General features: G+C 40.4%; 2 pseudogenes; both read left to right on the forward strand.

Annotated features, from left to right (window-relative positions):
• Positions 1-1,643: 1,643 nt before the first annotated feature.
• Positions 1,644-9,612, forward strand: LOC109472810 (annotated as a pseudogene).
• Positions 9,613-11,891: 2,279 nt separating this feature from the next.
• The window catches only part of LOC109472798, a 20,696-nt pseudogene continuing 14,316 nt past the window's right edge, over positions 11,892-18,271 (forward strand).

Raw genomic sequence — 18,271 nt, forward strand, 5'->3', positions numbered from 1 at the left:
ATCGGCATATTGATCGCATTTGGAAGCAAATTTACACAAAGTTGAGCAGAGGCAGTGAAAGATTGACATTTGAGGTAAACAAAACCGCTCATAACATTTATTTTCACGAGAAATTTAATTTTCAATTACTTTTGTTTATTTTCAAATTTTAACCGTTACCCTGAGCTTGCCCCCGTGAAGCCCGGGACTCCCGCGCGGCCACGATGGAACGCGTTCTGTAACCCGATACCCCCTTAGTAATGCGACTTTTGGCGTAGCAACCGACCGCCGTGCATTAGGGTATAAACAACAAAGACAGACGTGTTGACTTATACATAGAAATAACCTTCACGTAGTCCCCAATATCCCATACAATGCTGTGTTCTCAAAATCCACACACAGCGCTTTTAAGTAACATATTCTCGAAATCTACATTGTACGTACCGTGCCAAGTATTCGAAAAGGAGATGATGGAGGGGAAGAAAGTACATGAGGAAAAACATTATATTTCATCCATGCCTATGGTATGGAGTAAAATTCAATGAACGCGTTAAGACTGACGTGAGGTCACAGCTAATTACGTCTGCATTAAATCATGTCTAACCTGTTTGTTTACTTTTGGTAAGGCCATATTGAACTATGAACTTTCACATCTGACATGCTTGTGAGGTGCCACATAGAAGCCCGATGAACATCCGTTAGGTTGTTTATGTCACATGATCACCGACGCTGTACATACCTTTTTTCATGTGTTTTGAAAAATGATCAGTTACATTCTAGAGAGACCTGTGCACTTAGCTAGGTTAAAAGTCACCCAGCTACATGTACCACATATTTGAATGAAGGACGGTCTCAGTAAATGACTCAATGCCACACCAAGTACCTACCTTGAATCGTGACATTATGCATATCTCTCATTAAAACAGTAACATTCGAGTGTACGTGTATCGTATTCTAGTTGACACCTAGTAGAAGTATTCCATGAGCGAAAGCCTCTGTCATTGAAACAGTGATTATAATATTACTTTATAGAGTGGCGCGATGGTTCTAAATCAAAATGCTTCGTATTCGAAACCGGCCATGTCTTTTGACTTTAGGTATTAAGGCATTTTACACGACTTTCCTTACTTCACTTCTATGGACATGAGTACGTAGATTCGGTTAGGGGTGTCCCTGGGATAGAAAGTTAAATGGATGCCCCACCACACTGTTAAATGTAACAGAACGCCCTTGGTTAAATAGAGGTCCAATGTTCGAGGAAACGCACATAAAGAATCAACCGAACCTTCCGAAAAAATAGGGGCATGCTCCTAGCCCTGTGTGCGATGATCCAAATGCTTGTGTCCGGAAGTTAGTGATTTACTTTAAAACTAGAAAAAACATGGCAGGGAAGTTTAGATTCAAGGCATCATAGCCATGGGGTTTAGCATTTGGTTAAATATTTGCAAGAAAGTTCCCAAATCTAAATAAATATCGGTTTGCTTTAGTCACAGTTTAGTTTTAGCAGGATAAAATCAACAAACAACGTCCAGATAATTGTGGGATAAAATTAAGCAGAAATTGAGGTGATAAATGCCTTCCTCAAGGTCACAAAAATGGGGCCTGCCGGGGATTCCAGAACCTTCTGAATTTTAGCCAACAACCGGTAGTCACAACACCTGATATGTTTTGCCTTCCACAGAAATAGCTCTATTTACATTTTGAGGGCATTTAAGGTCAACGCCACTTGACCCAAGGTGACCTCATGCAGGTTGTTTACCACATTCTTAAAGAAAATGGCTGCTGGCGTATTCCTTTCACAGGTTTTTGATCTTTTTCCTTTAAACCTACAGACATTTCTCGTGTTCAGTACCGCCTTTCTTCTAGCGTGTCTGTATCTTAGACGTCCCCAGAACCTACCTCCATACCCGGCTGGGTGTCTGCCTGTTCTCGGGCACCTCCTCGCCTTGGGCCGAGCGTCTCACCTCAAGCTGACGGCGTGGAGGCGGCAGTACGGAGACGTCTTCACCGTCAGAATTGGGATGGAAGATGTGGTGGTTCTGAACGGCTACGCTGCCGTCAAGGACGCGGTCGTGAGCAGGTCTGAGCTGTTCGCCTCCAGGCCGGCGATATACATGTTTGATGCTGTCTTTGGTTCCGGAAAAGGTATTTTCCCCATCCATTTAATTCTATCTACAATGGGGCAAAGTTATAATTGTTGCTGTTCATGTGTACACAAGGTTTAATACTTCTTTGTTTTCAACAAGGCACAGCGACGGAGTATGGGGCAAGGGAGAATAACACTTGTATAGGGTAATACTAAAGCAGATTTAGGAAACCTATGGGGCTTCCTTTAGCTGCCCCCTGCTCTATGGGACTAGTAAGACTTGGACACTACATAAGCATTGCTGTGCATTTTAGAACATAGACCTTAAAAAGGGCGCTGAGAAGAAAATTATGTGTTGACTTATTAATGCAGGATTTAGGTGTTCAAAGATTGTTCTTTCCCTTGAACATTTGGTTGACAGTCGCTTCTTGTAATGCACCAGCTGCCGCCTTGTGTTACATGTTATTGTATGTTTACACAGGCTATACAGTAACAGAAAGGTAGGAATAAGACGTCTTTTTGTTGCAGACATCACATCTGCCCGCTGGGGGACCGAGTTTAAACAGAGAAAGCGGTTCGGTCTAACCGTCTTAAAGAGCCTGGGTATGAAGTTCGGACCTGGCAGCATTGAGGAGAAAATCCGAGAGGAGGCGAGCTGTCTCCGCAACAGGGTAGGATGAAAGTTGTAGCGCCCCCCCTCCCCCCCTCTCTCTCTGTCTAGGTGTTTAGTTACGGGCAATGCACACCTGGCACGGGCTTTTGTTTGATAAATAACTGCAGGCCCAAGACAAAGTCACGCACGAACGTACCTGCACAATTCGGGCGCTATAAAGGATAATGGGCGCTTTATCCAGAACCATGCCTAATTCAAATCCACCTAGACACGGTTCTGGATAGTCCATACGTATCCAGAACCGTGTCTGGATACAATGGGCAACGCTACATTACTTTTTGGATAGGCGGAGGCTATGGAGGCTTGTGCCGCACCCCCGTGTACACTATATGACATCCAGTAGATTTCTAGCGGGGACCAATCAGAGGGCTGCTGACGCGTCACCGACTAGCGGCTATTAGCACCTTGTTTCATGTAAATGCCATGAACTCAACCAGAGCGCGTATATTGTTTCTTGTTTACATCAGTACTAAGTACTAGTACTTCCACAATCACTTAGTAAAGTCATACCTTAGTAAAATCTACTTTGATGAACGAATCAAAACGGGACTGTAGACATTAAGTTTTACACATTCAAAGGTGGCTGCACTAGCGCTAATGGAGCGACCACTATGTGCGGCAAGGAACGGATCTTAGCGAAGCCGAGATTTGTGAACCAAACCCAACCCATCGAAGACGGGCCGCCAAACATAAAAATGGAGGGAAATGACAGACAACAAGCCAACAAAGACAACATCACCAGACCAACAAACTTGGAAAACACCACTTCAAGCGCTAACATTGTAAGAACTGTGGAACCTCAAACTAGTATGTTTGCGTCAGCGGAAAGGCTGTCGAAGTAACCACTACATGAAAAACTGCGGCGAAAAAGTAACATGGGTTCGTCCCAAATCTAGACGCAAGTGAGCTACAAAAGTAATAGAACCTATGCATCTTGCTTGTTGCTGTCAACTTACCCGTTAAAGATTGAACCGATACATGTGCGTACTATAACTTGCCATACCCGGCCAAAGACGACTACATTACTGTTACTCTTTATTTTGTGCTGTATAATGTATATGCGTTACATTATCTATCATTGTCATTTCTGTGAATTCCTTAAAACATCTACTGTTAGTTTTATGAAGATACTCGTTCTCAATACACATGCTGCAAACTAAAGTAATGGCAGTCCTACGAAAATTCTGTTTGTAATGTATAAGCGCTTTATGTCGACGTACAATGGGTGTGAAATACATGTTTTCGCCCATCGTGTGCCACCGGCTCGGTGGTAATTGGCTACTTTACAAGTGAAAGAACCGCGTCCGTGGGCCTTGATAAATTATTCAAATTATTCAGCAGCCCTCCGATTGGTCTCCGCTAGAAATTTACTGGATGTCATTCAGTGACGAGCCCCCACCCCCCGTCTTTGTTTGATATTTGCAGTTGGCCCGAATGTACACTGCCCCCTTTACTGCTATTACAAAGAAATTAGTTTTTGAGTCCAGAACATTATTTCATGCAGTTCCCCTTTTGTATAGATGGCAATGTATAAGGGGGAGGCCATCGACTTTGCGCATGACGTCACGGTAGCGGTTGCAAACGTCGTCTGCTGCATGGCGCTCGGGAAGCGTTACGACTACGAGGACGAAACATTCCGAGAGCTGTCGGAGGCGACTGCCAACGTCATCACTGCACTGGGAGCGGGGCAGATCATCAACGTCTTTCCTGTCTTACGGTTTGTCCCTGGAGGTAAGTCCAATAAATCTACTCTAAGCTTCTTTGATTGAATTTAGCGTGGTCACATTTGCTAATTTCTTTTGTCGTAAAATTTTCAGCAAGTAAAGATTTTTTTTTTTAATTCAACATTATGTACAGGCAGTAGTGAACATTTTTGCGACTTCACTAATTTTAAAGTAGGGTTGTTTTGGACTAGGGTTGTAATAAAATGTCTTTTGTGTAGAGTGCCGCTAGAAGAGTCCATTGTTGAATAGACGGAACGGTCTTATTTTTTTTAGTTACGGTACACTGGGCTAACTTGGGAATAGTAAAAATTCACTTCTTGGCAGAGGTTTTTTAACATTCCAATAAGCTTCTTATGCACAGGGGTGAATTTGAAAAGGCCCAATTTTCTATGAGAGATGGAGTGATATACCTACGAACAAATGTTGACCTCTCTAGTTTTACCTGGCCATGGACAAAGATAATCTTTTGTCCTCATGTATATTAGCAGAATAAGCATCGTAAAATGCATATACTGCTCTTGATTCTTGACAGTATTTGCTTGTGGTATGAAATATCACAAATGTAGTATGCTAATCTCCAAGCAGATCCCTTTTCGGTGGCAAAACAGTATCCATTAGCCAAAGACATTTTGCTGGCCTCCGAAGGATCTGCGGACACCTAAACAGGGAGGAGGTTTTCTTTTAAAATCGGTGCTGTTGCTCCTCCCTGTTGACTACTAACAGCAATATGAATCATACAGACGCTATTGAAAGCTTTTACAAGCGGTTTATAGCATAAAGTCAATCACCCGCACACATCTCAGTGGGAGTTCACGTACCTAACTGAACCAGATAATGCTGTCAGTTGGTACTAAAAGATGCTGGCTGAAATACAGAAATAAATCATTGAAGTTCTTGTGGTTCAAAACTACAGACATCACGACATTCATGGTAAACCGTCCTCTCCATTGTTTAAACTGCCAAAACTTGGTGCACTGACCCGTAGAGACTTCCTGTAACGGTCAACCAACTTCCCAACAAGAGGACAATAGCCTTGCATTCACCAGTTTTCCATCCCCAGAATACATTGCGATATTAGGGGTCTGCAGCCATTTGCATAGGGCAGGAAGGCATCGGAATGATCCTGTTGACGTTAAACAGCTTGTTTTTCACTGTGTTTTGAGGTGTCGGGACGTTTTATGCTTAACATTAATCAAAATACGATGGGTTGAATCTGACAACAAACATAGAATAAAGTTTTTATGTTCTTTTTAACATGGAACATGGTTTGTAACGTTACAGCATCAGTATAGCGTTACCACTATAACGTTACAAAAAATTCATTCTCAATTTTTTTTTTCAGATTCAACCCATAATAAGTTAATTAACCTTGAGCATAAAATGCCCCAAAACCTCACAACACACTGGAAATAAGCTGTTTAACGTCAACATGATCATTCCTATGCCTTTTTGTCCTATGCAAATAAGATTTAGACCCCTGTTTTCGCATTGCATTCTGGGGATGGAAAACTGGTGAATGGTGGTCAGAGCAATAAACTACCTAGTAAGCATGGTTTAATTAGCCAACGAGTAGTTGTTAATGGCCTTCGACTGTCCGCAGAGTCTTCGGTGGCCGGCGAAACCTCTGCTTCGAGATTATAGTTTGCGATTATAGTTTGCGATATGTAACCTTTTCACACACAATCATTATGATTGCTTCTCGTTATTACAAAAGATAAGTCTGCAACAATTTCTGATTAATTAAAATCGTGTCAAGGATATCATTTTATTTAATATTCTCTTTTCATCAGTAAATCGAGCCTGTACGGAAGTTCTCAAGCAGAACTCCAAGATTCAGGCAGTGTTGTGGGACGAGATAGCCCGTCATCGCGAGAACCTGGACCGCGAGAACCCGCGAGACTTCCTCGACGCCTGCCTGCTGGAGCTGGAACTGCAGGAAAAGGTGGACGGTCTGACGGAGGAGAACGTCATGTACATGACCCAGAACCTCTTTTTTGGTGGGACTGAGTCAACCAGCAACACACTGCTGTGGAGTCTGCTCTACATGACTTTAAACCCAGACATCCAAAATAAGGTACTCAACACCAATCTAGCTTTGTAACGTATCCCCATTAATCTTCTATTCTCTGGTTATATACGCAACGGACATTGTAGAGGCTGCACCATTGCACTATATAAGAGGTCCTATTGTAATGAAGTTTCTGGGTGGATAAACAAATACAAAGATATATAAGTTGAATTAGGAAATCTGTCGTATTTTGCAATGTACGAGGTCCCTAAACTCTTGTGTTTTAAAGTACCACCTGGGCTCATAAATAGCTAGAACCATCCTAATAAATACAAAACAAGAAACCGTTTTCCATTGGTGACATCGCATCTTATCTCATGCTATGCTCTTATGCTATGAGATCTATAGACTTGCTTGACTAAATTAATCTAATTACCATAATTGACTTAAGAAATACAGTTTAGTCGCCCTAAAATTACATGTGAGGTTATATAGCAAATACACACAGTATAGTACCATCACCCTGGTCTGGTCAACAAGTCAACAATGTTTCCGTTTGCTTCTTACCGAAGGTCTTTATCAAATAACCGAATCGGATACTTCTGTCCAAACAGGTGCAGCAGGAGCTTGATGCCGTTGTTGGTGAGGGTCTGCCCGCCCTGCCCCACCGTTCCCAGCTGCCCTACGTGAACGCCTGTCTGCTGGAGGTCATGAGGATCCGGCCCATTGGACCCCGTTAATACCCCGAGCCACGACTCAGACCGTCAAAGTACAGGAATACGAAATTCCATCAGGGCTCCAGGTACCTTTTTAATTCAGTTTGCACTGTCAAATTTTTTCCCGGAGAAGGCGATAGTCTTCCGCAGAAGGGCACTGTTTTCGGTATGGTTTGAGTGATTGCACCTAGCTCAGCGTGGGTTTCACGGGTTTCTTTACTTTTCGGATGGTAAATATTGAGGTAAAATGATGTGAACTTGTAATTCTGTTTTCGGATTAAAAATTAAAAAAACACCTCCATACTGCACCTAGTATGATTGTCTGATGTAGGGAGCCACTGTGTGACTGAAGTGTCGGTGGTATGGATTGTACTATTTTTTCTCACAATGGTGAAAAAGAATGTAGAGTAACTGAGTCTCCGACTTCTTGTTGCATTTTATATGTTTCAGTGGAAATTTTCGTAGTACAGTTCGTAGCAATGTGACCACGATTCGTTGGCCCATTAATACGGAAATCTTCGAAATCAAGAAAGTCCCTTGCAAAATGTAGTTCTTTTGATCCATAATTTATCTGCCTGTTGCAGGTACTATCGAACCTTTACTCCCTCCACATGGACCCCGCCTACTGGCCTGATCCGGACCGGTTTGACCCCGGAAGGTTTCTGGACTCGGAAGGGAACGTCATCAACAACCCTGAGTCCTTCATGCCTTTTGGTGGAGGTGAGGCTAAAAAAGATCACCCTATATAAGAATAAATGCATTATGAAATAAAGACTAAGCTTTAACCCTACCTAGACCGGGGGGGGGGGGGCTAAAAGTGCCCGCGGCAACTTTGATGTCACCTAGCGTCTGAACGGCTAGCCGTAGAACGACCAAACTTGGTGACTTTCCCTAAAATATTGTTGGCAACAATTCTCCATCATTGGAATAAGATAATAATATTTTGTGTTGCCATGGCAACGGGTTTCTGACAGGCATTTTTTTGCTAAATTTAGTACTTTTTGTTTCAACAATAGAATTTTATAGGTTTTATGTCAAGTTACTCATGGTTTCTAATATTAATAACATCCCATATAATTTTATGTAAATTTTATCATTAAATATACATAATTTATGCTAATTTGATGACGTCATTGGCCAAAATCCAAGATGGCGGACCATATCATTAGAACAGGTATATACAGGTTATTTTCATTAAAATTTCATCAATACTTCCATTTCTTTTTACAAAAAAGGTTTGAATGAAGGTGTTTAGTATGTTTACAATGTATTTTAGGCTTTCTCATAAAAAACTATTTTTGAAAATTCAAGATTGATGATCCAAGATGGCGGATATCTTAAATATGCATGACGTCATTTTATGACGTCACCGGTGTTGCTATGGGCAACATAAGACTTAGTACACACTAATATTCTGTCATAAACACTTTTGGTAAAGTTATGTTGTATACCAGGGAGGTTTTCAGGGAAAAACCTATTAAGACGGTTTTGGCCAATAAAATCACATTACTTACGTCATAATGACGTCATATTACGTCATAACGACATAAAAATTGTAGATATGATAAATTTTCACTAGTACACCATTCTCTGAAAATTTGGTGGTCATATGACATACCGTTCGCGAGTTCTTAGGGGGGGGTCAAAAGAGCCCCCCCCCCCCGTCCCCCATGTCAAAAAAAGCCCGGTCTAGGTAGGGTTAACTTCCAACACTTAGATTTACAGAATTGGGACTTAACTCAAATTTTCGGTTGACTCCATCAACCTTGTTCACGGAATGGACCCGTCTACTCTTGAAACGTGACGTCAGAGACACGTGACCGTAGTAGCGGGTCATTCGTGCTAGATAACTTGTGTCGCCCCCCGTCTCGGTTCAGGGTAGGTCTGTGAGCCCTTATGTAGACCGCCTCCTTCACTCCTCTTACAAAGATGTCTGATTCCTAATCGAGGATTTTGACCCCTTCAAGAGATACTGAGGTACTGGGGTAAGTCCCAATTCTGTAAATCTAAGTGTTAAAAGTTAAAGCTTAGTCTTTATTTCATAATGACTTGTACCAGCACAGATGAACTTTCGTGCTAAGAATAAATCCATATATCTCTTATTGCACAGAAGGCAGGCCAATGCTATAATAATATCATACCTATTGCCATTTTGTGTTCTTATTTCCAGGACGACGTGTGTGCATCGGGGAGCAGCTGTCCAGGATGGAGCTGTTCCTGTTCTTCTCCACCCTGTTGCAGTCGTTCACCTTTATGACGCCAGAGGGCGCTACAACTCCGAGCACGGATGGCGTGTTTCACATAACGTTGAGGCCGCATCCGTTTGAGCTCTGTGCGATACCGCGTTAGTTTATTGGCTACGTGTCCGAAAAATGGCGTGGTTTTCATGTTTGTATTGTGTATCCAGGTAAAAAAAGTAATGGGACCACAGAGTCAGTGACTATATTGATCATACCTTTATTACTCCGTGAAGGAGGTCAGGACCTCCGGACGGAGTGTTGTAATCGGCTGATTTTTCATGTTCGCAGTCAAAACACTGGGTTCTCTTCGTGTAATCGGCACGCAATTTTATACGCCGTCTGCGGGCATGCCCGTGTTGATGCACGAATGTGTATTTTTGCCGTTGCTGCTTTCGCGGTCAATGTAATATCGCAGACGCACCCCTACAATTACGAGGCGAATTGGAACGGTCCAGAAAAACGCGTTGTTTGGAATAGCGGGGGGGGAGGTAAAAGTTCATGCAGATACGGGGTGGTTTTTATAAGTGGTTCCAGATGTTTTTGCCCATGGTTAAGAGATGCCAAGTTTTTTGGAAGATGTTCGCAGCCAAAACGCATTCTGCCGTACGTCGCATATCTGTGTAATTTCGCATGTGGTGTTGCATTATGTCCGGGATGATGCACGTCTTTTTATTTTTACCGTAGCTGTTTTGATATTGGAGTAAATGGTTATTTTCGAAACATCCCTACTTTTACAATCCTGTGGAATAGACCGTAGGTTTAGGCAGTTGTCTGGTAGCAGAGGTACTGTAAGCAGATATCCTGGTTATCTGGCCGGCGGTAGTAACACTCGCGGTGCTTACCGCCACTGTTGCTGGAATTTGGCTTGTTCCAGGCGCGCTTAATTAGGTACAGGCACCGTAAGACGGTGGGGCTGTCTTTGTTACTAGACACGACCATGATAGTCCGATCTTTATGTGAATGCAATGATTGTGTGTGTGTAATTAAAATGAAGTTCGAACTTGAAGCACAGTATCTTTACACGCCCTGGGAGCAGTAATGGATTTAGCTCTTTGTATGTTTTATGCTTGTGACGCGCCCTCATTGTATTAACCGTTGCCTAATTATAATGTCTGCACAGTAGGTCTGGCGTTGACGCTTGGGATTTTGTTGAAATATATAAAACTTCACGGAGAATTGTCGCCTATGGCTTCTTGTTAATATTGGATCACATCAAGTAATTCTTATTAATAACATCAGCGCGCGCATCGATTTTCGCCTAGTTCTGAAAAAAAAGAAGAAATTTTGTTGCCCTCAAATTAGTAACAGTGGTCAACTTGCCGAAATTGGGCAAATATATCAATTTTTGTTGCCTCAGATAGTATATGGATGGCAGATAAATAAATAAGACGAGAGACACAGTAAGGCCCTGATTGTAAATTTGATGCAGTTATGCATTGCATTTCTTTTATACGTAAAGAAACATACTTATTTGTACAATGATTGATTTTTTGTTTTCATTCCCGAAGGACTCTATAATAGTTTATACTACAAAAAAGGTACCATCTCGTGTTTAACAAGGTTCATGATGTCAAAATTTGAAAATGTGCGAATCTTGTTTTCATGCCCGCCTTGTTTTTGCTTCGCCCTATCGCATTTTTCTACGGAGGATGCCATCCTGAAAATTTACTTGCTGTGGCCTTAGACACATGCTGATTTAAGTAATGTGTACTTAAAGAAACATAGCCCTTCCAGGTTGCTTCATCAGCAGTTTTATGGTAGCTTGAAACATACGAATTAATGTATAGCTCTAACTAGTAACTGTACCTCCATGTACATCATATAGGAAACATTTACGTTATTAGTAACAGCTTACATGTTTTCTTGGATTTACAATGATTGTTGATAAAGTCGTGCTTATAGTTAAAGAGAAAATCGGAACCGGTGAGCCTCTTCATCGATGATAAAATAGTTGTTTTAGTCATCATTTGTTTATTGTACGAAACAAGATTACATGTATATAAAATTACCAAATATATAACATGAATAAGGAAGTTTGCTATTTGTTACTTTTTTGCTATCAAAATATAAATATGTTACTACATAATATTTTTATCTCAAACATATATAATCTGGACAACATCTTGACGTGTTTTGAAAAATCCTCTCTAAAACACAATTCAAATGGACATTCATGCATATCACCATTTTATATATGTAATTAAACCTAAATATTGTAAAATCAACAAAATATATAGACATTGTGTTGCTGAGATTATTGTAGCTGAGTAAATCTTTTTTTAAGACTTGTGACTCTTACTTTGCTTTGTTGAAAGCTAATAGTAAATACAATGCAAATTTAATTTGTCTGCCTCTTTAAACACATTGCAGAAACACCCACAGCTTCACTACGTAATCCTCCATATTTATAAAGCCTTCAGAGGTGTTACAGACCGTAGAGCTGTCGGTTGCCTTGTGCGGTAAAAATGTACGAGGAGGCACACCCTGTTCGGACCCAACCCGTGCGGTCCGGCAGGATACAAACTAGCGGGCCGCCCTCTCAGGAGCCTCCCGCTCGCCCAGGTGGAACCAGAGGGCGTGTCTACCGCGGTAAAGATGACTGCTTCAAGCGGGAAGAGAGTCAAGCTACCCCGGACAGCCTGTACGAAGAGCCCGAGGCGGTAAAAATGCAGAATCTGTCAGACGAGCCTGGAGAAACGGACACGTCTACGGGTACCTTGAGTTTCTTAAAACTTGTTTTCTCGTAATGTCTCCTAAAATCTCTTAAAAGATATTAGAAGTGTACAAAGTAATTGTAAAATATGATGTAAATGATATGAATAATGCAAATTTATTCCTATATTCTATCTAATGTAGACATAAGCAAGATGAATTATGTAGAACATTGAAAAATCTTACTGCAAGTCAAAGACTTTTCGAAAATACTATTCGTAGAAATGATATCTTACATTTTTCTATATTATTTGTATATCTACGAGACTCATAGATATTTTTAATATCACCGTCCGTACAGTCTATTTAAGTTTGTTTTCTTAAGTCTGTTGTCTGTACCGGACCCAAGATACTTTCCAACGTATTCAGTAAAACTTCACTGTGGTCAAATCTGGGCTGCAGTTCCCACATTTCATAGAATCCGAACAGTGTTCGATCGTGTTCGATCTGGGTAATTCGAATCGAACCCGCGTTCCATTTCGGGGTCACCTGCGGTCATTTGCAATAAAACGGCAAAACAAGCCCTTCTGTCTGAGTGCCTCGCAACAGATAAAAACAACACGTTTCTATAGATACAAACAGTTTCCAGGACAGTACATGTCCGCTATCATTTTTTGTGGACATGTAACATGTAGCGAAGCTACTGTCGTATCCTTGGGTGACCTTGAATACTGTAATGATTCTTTACACCTTTATGAATAACACGGTGCACACTTTTGGGAGATATGACATGTCTGCAAAATTCGTTCAAATCTGGAAGCATGGAAAGTCAAATATACCCCATTTTCGGCTCAAAATGACTGTTATGGTTGTCCCGAAAATCGTGCTTTAGGGATTTTTGAAAAATGCTCTCGATTTTGAATTATGGGTAATTAAGTGCGAAAAAACCCCCAAAATTCGATTTTTTTTCACCTATTTGTCGACAAAAACTATACTTTAAGTCAGAAATTAAAAAATCCCTAAAGCACAATTTTTCATCTTATTCCTGGTCGTCGAAAAATATAAAAATCAAATGTTTTACGGTTAGCCTAAAATTGTGTCTTGTAACCCGATACTTTATCGAACGCCCCCAGCAATGGGAAAGAATGCCGTAGTGACAGACCGCCGTGCTTGTTGTAACTAGCATCAAAACAACATGTATCCAATAGACCCGGCGTACCCGGATGGAGCGGCGACGGGTCGGCGTAATTTCTGTGACGTCATCCGCAAAAAAGTCTGCTACATAGCCACCATCTTGGCAATATTGGGGATTCTGGGTACTGTTGGAGTACTCCTGTTCATATTCATCGATATCAAGCCCGACTCATACGAAGAGGTATTTTATTTTTAATTGTAAATCATATATTCTTAAACTTTTACAATAAGAAATAACAGATCTTGTAAACGTCACTTAATGCTCAAAATTGATAAAATCAGAATCGTATATTGATTTAGAAAAAATAGGACAAATGAAATACGTATTGTCAAGCTGTGGAATTAAGCCTTGTAACAAAAGATAAAACAATACAAGTTGGCGTCATTCGTTACATTATCATAACGGTTGTATTTCATCTGTTAAACTCATATAAAACTACTTTTTATTTCTGACAATCACAAAATTTTTATCTGAAAATATTTCATGCATTGGCAATTTCATACATTGAGGCATCTGTTAGTCTATTTACCAAAGAAATATTCTTGCCTAAAAAATTGCATTTCTTTCGTGGCTTTTATAGTGGTTCATGGTCCAGTGTCGTGTTTCATGCCTGGTGTGCGATGATCCAAACCCCGACTGTAAAGAGTTGGTGATTTACATGTAGTTTCAAATCACCCAGAGAGAGGCCGATTGCGCGTGCGCCGGGGCCCGTCTGGCATGTAGCCCCGGTCGGGCTCTGGGATCTGCCGGGCACTGCCTGTGGTGGTCACTGGCTCCCTCATTGGTCGGCCTCCGGCAGGTACCCGGCAGATGCTCTGACGATGTCTGGTAGTCACCCCTGTGGAGGCCGACAGGGTAACGCGTGATTCTCACATCCCAGTGGGGCTGCTGTAGGGTCCCTGCCGCATGCCCACAAACGACGGTCAGGCACTATGAAGGCTCTTCTTTCAATACTTTATTTTATACCAACATTGCAGACATACAAAAATATATAATGTTGCCTGAAATAAATAGTTTACATAACATTTATTACATACATATATACATACTATTAAATATATACACTACTTATATCAAACAGAGCATCCCAGATATGACATGTTTATACAGTCTGATTAATTGTATAGTCTGATAGACTGATGTGGGAACGAGTTCTGTAGTGTTTGTTCTGGCTGGGGGGATGGAGATGGTGTTCTTGTTCCTAAGAGAGCGTCCAGTAGCATTAATTTAGCTCTTGGTGGACACTACTTATATTTCGGGCAAAAAAAAAAAAAACTCGGTAGACTTGGGGTGTCCTACGGGCCAATGTAGAGGTCACGCCCGAAAGTGCCAAAAAAACAGCCCAGGAACTACCCGCCAGGGCCACTTTTTTCCAGTTGGGATCAAAGATTAAGGGGCAGTTTCCCCGACAAATGATGATGATGATGTAAGCGAATTACTTCACCATCTTTGGTTCATTTACCAATCTTGCAACATTGTAGTTGTGACATAGTATGCAGTACATGATCGACAGTTTACAAAGGACAGGAACACAGTGCACAGTTCTTCTTGGGGCTTGTCGTCGTGCCAGACGATGTAAAGCTCCAATCGTTATCTGCGGGTCTGGCTGTGCAGCGCCTCTTGTGGCCGATTCTGGCCCGTTATTAATTTACAAACATTAACTGTAATTTGTTTTACAGAAAATTAAAATATTCTAACATCTGTGTGATTAAATCTAAATTATACAACTCAGCAGTTATCTCACATTTTTGTCATTCATGTTGGCTCTTTAGCAACCCACAGGAGGCAATCGCAATTTGTGGTACCACCACAAACTACCAGTATGTAAAAAAAGGTGAATGCTGTGCTTCCGGCTTTAAAATGCACTCGTTATGCATAATATTCTGACAGCTACACTTTCTGAATTACATCATCATCATCATCATCATTCATCCTCCGTAGAGGTGGAGCAACGTAACACATATTCGAAACACAGTAGGGTTCATTTAACTACTTTAAAAAATTACGAATTTTACTTTTGACATCGTCCTTATGTTACATGATGCAGCTTTAATAATGTCTCTGCTCTCACAGAGTTTATATTTGTAATCCATTGCCCGCAACAACCATTTTTTTCATTGTAGAACCCTTTTTCCTGTATGGCGTATGGCATGAGTGATACAACAGACTAGACTAATTTCGAGATTTCACACTTTAATGTTTTGTTTTCATCGGCTCGCAAAAGCTTGTACCTTAATTGCGTTCTTTTGGTAGTTGTTTGCTATAGTAAGGTGACAACATGCATACTAATGCGGGACATTACGCAATGCAGCATGGGGTTGTAGTTCTGAATATGATATTTTCAGAAATTCACAAAGACGAATACATTCTGTATTCCGGGAGAATATAGATATGTGCAATTTTGACATTTCTTGTCGAAAACGAAATTCCGTCTATGAGTTTGTTCATATTTCACACGTTTTTACTGAGATCGGAACATTTTGATTGAGTTATCCTAAAAAGTTTATGGGCGGTCTAGCGGGGGAAAGCTGACCCAAGCATTTCTAACCGGTGTTTTTTGTTGTCGTCAATTTTTCTTCCAGGTAATATGTCTGCTTTAATTTTTTTTTTGCTGTCATTTGAATTACCTCAACATGTTGACCCTAAAACTAAAAAAAAATGTGACCCTAGACCTAAATGTAGATGCCTATAGACTTAGGGTCAAAGGCCATCGGCATGATTGCCTGAAGGCATCTTCTTCCAGGTGCATAAATAATGATAATCAGCAGTAATAATTTACACCTAATTATGTCAAATTGTCCCGCAAAAAGCATGCATACTTCAAAATCACAAAATATAGTCAAACAAAGAAGCTATATTCCTGAAAAACATTATTTGGTCAGTTTTGACAATAAGATTCGTCGCAAAAAATCGTGACGCATTTCTTTTTACAAAATGTATATGTATAATAATGCGCAATATAACGTAACTACATCGTGAGCCGGCCGCATTTCTTTTGGTCCTCCGCAAGGTGCCATGTAAAGGAGTACTTCAGACGCTAAAAGACCTTTGCATGATTTGACATTTCTGTTAGGAACATGGGGAAAATATGTGAAACGATTTAGCACGAAATTACATTTCTAGTCGTTATGTTAAAAATTGGTGTATGTTGTTTTTTTCCATAAATCCTAATTCTCAGTAGCTTTAAGGTCAAAACATGTGAAATATAGGTTCATTTTTACAACCCATTAGTTTATATATCAACTTCTTATTTTCCCAAAAATTACACATTTTTATCATAATTACCTGATTTAAGTTTTCTTGTTAAAAATAATCTAAAAATAAAAACCATATTTGCATTAAATCAGAAACTTGCATTGTCGTAATCTTATTATGTTAAGTATGAGTATAAGATGCCTTCATATAAAAATCACAGTCAATTCAATTCACCAATCGGGTTGTTAGTCATCCTCCCTCAAATATTTTGAGCAAACTCCCTCAATCTACAGTGATTCCACTAGGCCCAAACTTCGAAGCCTTCCAAAATTACACATACACACACACACACACACACACACACAACACACACACACACACACACACATATTGTTCAATAGCATGTACCTCAGAGACACGAAAACTACCATTTCAGTTATATTTTCTTTATTCCTTTTTTCTGTAGGACGTTTCCAATACAACTACAGATGCCTCCAACCTTGACCACAAGCAAAACCAAACTGTCGCTATTGAACCACGCCATTACGTCGAGAAAACCGACATGCCAGGTATACTTCCAGTACTGTCCTGGCATTCTACAGTAAATAGACTTATTGAGACCATAGTCTTTGTTTAAAACATTGTGGCCACTTTGATAATAGTTGTAAGTAAACAAAATTACGGTCATAAATTATAATGTTGTAGTGTCCGTAGATATTACGTACCACATAAGCAAAATGCATAATAAGTTTAACAACAATTTTCGAACAAATATATGCCCCCCTTTGAGTTCTGTAACGTTACTTCACATTTAGAACAAATCTTTCGAGGATACAACGAATATTGTCGTTATGTGTCTAATGAGCTGTAGTGTCCGTATAGTGCCAATTGCATAGTAATATGCATTAAAGTTTGAAGGAGCGCAATTTTTGAACCACTGGTCGCTTTCCAATATCAACTTTAAAGCACTTTCTGTACTAAAAGTGGGAAAATGTGGAACTTAAAAAACTGACCCTTGTGTGCAACACCCGTGTACACCCTGATCTTAAAATAGCCGAGTTGTCATCACTTCATACATTATAAGTCATGGCAGCCTTATGCAGATGATTTTTATCATTTGCCCATTATAATGGAATAAAAAGACTCCAAAAGAATAAAAAGACTTTGCTAAAAATCTATTTTGAAGCCGTTGCAACGTTGATGTCATTTTTCTCATAGTCTTGCTACATTGTTGTGTACACAGTTGTGCAGTGCCCTTTTGCTGTCGCCTCCCATGAATGGTTTGATGACTGGCTCCAATTCATACGGAGACGTAGTCACCTTCATGTGGTGACCCAGGATACAACCTGGTCGGTCCGTCTTCTCTTACCTGTCAGTCCGATGGAACCTGGAGTCAACGCTCGCCAACATGCGATGGTACAAGTATAGCATCTACAATTAAAAAAATATGCAAGTGCTTTTAATGTTTTTTTTTAACTGCACGAAATATGGGATTTACCAAATTTACCTGGGGTATGTAAATGTTTGGTAAATGTGACATATAATATTTACCCACAAATACCATATATTTACCCGGCAGATATGTGTAAATATCAGGTAAATACATGGTAAATGTATATTATGTGTAAATATTAGGTAAATACATGGTAAATGTATATACCACTCTGACAAGCTAAAAGTAAATATTTATGTCAATCTTACTCTTAAGACCTTAACAGGGGCTTTTGTCCAAGATATGTATGTAATAAGCCTTAAAGACAGACAAACCCAGGATGAAAGCCCCGGATAAGCTCTTATCCGGGG

The sequence above is a fragment of the Branchiostoma belcheri genome, unplaced genomic scaffold, assembly GCF_001625305.1.
Source record: "Branchiostoma belcheri isolate BF01 breed outbred unplaced genomic scaffold, Haploidv18h27 scaffold283, whole genome shotgun sequence".
NCBI classification, from domain to species: Eukaryota; Metazoa; Chordata; class Leptocardii; order Amphioxiformes; family Branchiostomatidae; genus Branchiostoma; species Branchiostoma belcheri.